The following is a 4,383-nucleotide window of genomic DNA, read 5'->3' on the forward strand; positions in this document are numbered from 1 at the left end:
AACAGTTTTAAGTGATGTAAATTAATGTATAATAAAATTGAATAGTTTTCAACATAGATGAGTGAAAGTAGTTAATCATGATATTCTTTGGTTTAGGGTTTGGCAACATATGTATTCTTAGGGTTAGATTTTGGAAAGTTTAAATGTTTTTTTGAAAAATTAAATTTTTACCTATAAGTGTTTGTTTATATGTATAGTAAACACTTTTTAAGTTTAGTTTGATTTTATGAAGTGTTTAGTTAGTTAATTTAGTTTAGAGGTTATGTTTAGGGTCTAGACGACTAACATTTAAGTCGTCTAGGAAGTCTTCAATTTTAGTTTTTCGCTAAAAATATTTTAATTTTCCGCTAAAAATATTTTAGTTTCCCGCTAAAAATATTTTAGTTTTCCGCTAAAAATATTGAGGTCATCTAGGCGACTTACAAGTAAGTCGTCCAGGAAGTCTTTTGAATCAAAAATATTTAAACTAATTAGATTTTTTGTCTCCCTATATAAAGAAAATTTTACACATTCTCTCTCTTCCTCTCAAATGGCTGCAACAAAAATGTAATGTTCCTCATTATAAAACTCTTCAACCTCTCTCTAATCTCTTTGAACTTATAAACATCAAACTTTATATCAATTTATTGTTTTTGTCTCATGTCTTTCTCACTAATTTATCCTGTTTTTGAAGGTTTTTCATCACATGGTTCTCAACATCCACTCATTTAAAAGTAGATCTATTAATTTTATATATGTGTTTTTGTGTGTTTATAAAGGTAGATCTATCTAATTTTCAACTCATTTTCTTTGTTTTTAAGCCATTTGAAAGTTTTTGGATATGCAGGTTTTTCATATTTGGATTTGGATATGAAGGTTTTTCAGATCTGGAAGACTTCTGGGCTAGAAGACTTTCAGACGACTTCCAGGAAGTCTTTTAACGGAGTCTTCTCCCATGTCTCCCTTTCATAACAGATCTGAGCGTCTTGGTAAGTTTTTTTTTTTTTTTTTTGACGTCAAACGGCCATTCTATTACTCAAACTTGAGGTGGACTGGGTAACCAGACCGGAACAGAACAACCAAGAAAATGTAACTTCCTATGGAAGGATCTAGCAGTCTTAGCTAAAAAATCTGAAAACTGATTGCGCGCTCGTGGAACATGAATGATGTCGAAGTCCGGAAAGCAAATCAGCAGCGTCTCTATCCTTTCCAATTCTGTCGCAAAGCTAGGCCAGGCATGAGGATCCTTTATCATTGCTATCAGCTCCTTGCAATCTGTCCCAAAATTCTGGCAAGTTGAGTGTTGAAGCATGTTCTCCATTGCCCACCGCAGTGCTTCAACTTCCGAATGCAGAGCTGATTCCCGTCGATCGAAATTTCTTGTCCCCAACAATTGAATGTTTCCTCCACTGTCGAACCAGACCCATCCACATCCACTATACTGAGTAGAGGCTGTCCAAGATCCATCTATCAAGCAAATATTACCCAAGCTTATGACTTGGGGCTCCTCAGGAAGGCCTTCTTGTACCACGGTTCGTGCCACTTCATTCGCATTAAACCAGGCTTGACATTCACTCTCTGCATGTCGAACCAGCTCCAAAGGATCTCTGTCTATTCCCCTGAAAAGTTTATCGTTCCTAGCCTTCTAAATGTACCAAATTATCCAGGGATAAGGATCCCTGTCCTGCTCCGGCTCGATAATGCTGTTTTTTCTCCAAAATAGGTAATCCATATTTGCGTAAATACTTGGTACTGGAAATAGACCTGGGCTAGACGGAGTTGATGATAAGGACCAGACTTGTAGAGCTGGCGGACACTCGAAAATAGCATGTGTTACAGATTCTTCTAGCATGCGTCTTGGTAAGTTTTTATGTCTGATATTTCTTCATTTGATAACCTCATGTTACATAAAGTTCATAACTTTTTTCCAAACTAAAACTCTCCAAACCCACTCTAATCTCTTTGACTTGAAAACATTAAACTTTATATGAATTTTTCACTTTTGTCTCATGTCTTTCTCACTAATCTATCTTTTTGTTGCAGGTTTTTTAATCAGATGGTTCTCATCTTCCACTTTGATATGTACTTTGTGTGTTCTATAAAAGTATATATATCTAATTTTCCACTCATTTTCTCTGTTTTAAAGTCATTTGAACGTTTTTTGATATGATATGCATGTTTTACAGATCTGGGTTTGATATACATGTTTTTCAGATCTGGATCAGACTTTGGAAGACTTATGGGAAGTTTTCTCGGAAGTCTTCTAAAATATAATGCGCTAGAAGACTTCTAGAAGACTTCTTCAAAGTCTTCCAGAAGACTTCCTCGAAATTTTTTGACGGAGTCTTCTTCCATATTAAATGGAGTCTAAGGTTATCTTTGTAGAAGAATGATCTATAATAGTTTTGTTTGTGGTTCGTTTTGTGATTTGCATGTGTACTTCTTTAGTTGTGATTTTTTTTGTAAATTTGAAGAGATATTAATGAAAAAATTTGGTAAATATGTTCATTTTCCACAATATTATCTTGCCAAAATTACTTAACATAGTTGAAGTTATTGATACAACTTCAATAGCAAAACACAATAAAACAAAAAATTAATCAAATTTATTACAATTAAGGGAGAAGAATTCTCAAGAAAACTTAGTCAAATTCAAAAAAGATAAAACATTACATAAGTTCAAAGATAAAACACTTTCATTAGATACATAAGTAAAAAGTATATATTATGATCTAAGAAGACACATTAAACCATGTTGCTTGATATTCTTGAAGTTATTTAACACTTTTAAAAATTAAATAAACATACTTTAAGGCTACTTAACATTTCAAAAACTAACGTAGAAGACTTCCTCGAAAGTCTTCTCAACTTGCTAGAAACTTTACTAAGAACGAATGTTGGTAACCTCATAAATATCACCAATTAAGTTATAAATTTTATTCAGAAGCTCCAATATTGACTAATATATATGAACTAACAAAAAAAAATTAAAAAATCTTTATAGTTTTAGAGAAAATGAAAGTTTATTATACATTGACGCATACGACTTCAACAGAGATCGTCTGGTAGACTTCTAGGAAGTCGTCCATTTAGGTTTGTTTTGCAATTTATTTTTAACCTAGACGACTTACATGGAATTTGTCCATCTTTGTTTGTTAAAAAAAAATTCGAGAAGACTTCCATGTAAGTCGTCTAGGGAAAACGGGTTAGTTTTGCATTTGACCAGATTGTGTCAGAAATTTGACTTTTCCTAGACAACTTACACATAAGTCGTCTAGTAGAAAATGAAAAAAATCAGTATTTTGTTACACCTAGACGATTTCCATGTAAGTCTTCTCAGGTTAGTTTTGCAACTGAAAAATAAAACAAAAAAAAATATTATTTTTTTCTAGACGACTTACACGGAAGTCGTCCGTCCGACGACTTACATGGAAGTCGTCCAAGATAAGTAAGGTTTGATAAGAATCTCGGAATAAAATCATGGGCGACTTTCATGTAAGTTGTCTGATGGACGACTCCCGTTTAAGTCGTCTAGACAAAAATAAATTTTTTGTTTTATTTTTCAATTGCAAAACTAACCTGAGATGACTTATATGGAAGTCGTCTAGGTATAATAAAATATTGATCTTTTAATTTTCTACTGGACGACTTACATGCAATTTTCTGACACAATCCGGTCAAATACAAAACTAACATGTTTACCTTATACGACTTACATGGATTTCGTCTCGAATTGTTTTTTAACAAACAAAGATGGACGGCTTCCATGTCAGTCGTCTAAAAAAGCACATTTAAAAGTCAATTGCATAACTAACCTCTGCGTTGACCAGAAGACTTCCATGTAAGTCGTCTACATGCATTGACCTGTAGACGACTTACCCGGAAGTCGTCTGGACGAACAGATTTGAAAGAAAAAAAAAACTAATTTCATAGTTTCAACCAGTGAGATAACTTGTTTAGCACACAAAAGTCTTTTCTAAGCACCCAGAATCTTGAACAAAAGTGACCCACCAAGAATCGTAAGCTTCAATGGCTCTATGAACCATAAAAATTTTAGAATCAAAATCTTGGGTTTTTTGGATGAATATGGAGAGAAAGTGAAACAGATGTTGTTTTTAGTTCATAAGAATTGAGAAATAAGGAGTGTAAATCGACTTGAGGTGCATTAAGAGCTTCAAATTGGTTGTTCATGGTGGTTGGTGTATTGATTGGGTTAACTTTTGACCAGCGGGTTAACTTTTATGTAAACATTGACCAGGTCCATTTTAAACCGTTCGAAGGGCGTTCTGACTCGAATTTTCCCCATGGTTTCAGATTTAGAGTCTAATTGAGCAGCTGGAGTTCATAGATACCACTCCTTCTTCCAGCTAAGGTGAGGGCTTCTCTGTTTAAATCCCGAACTAG

Source organism: Brassica rapa, chromosome A07 (genome assembly GCF_000309985.2).
Source record: "Brassica rapa cultivar Chiifu-401-42 chromosome A07, CAAS_Brap_v3.01, whole genome shotgun sequence".
NCBI lineage: Eukaryota > Viridiplantae > Streptophyta > Magnoliopsida > Brassicales > Brassicaceae > Brassica > Brassica rapa.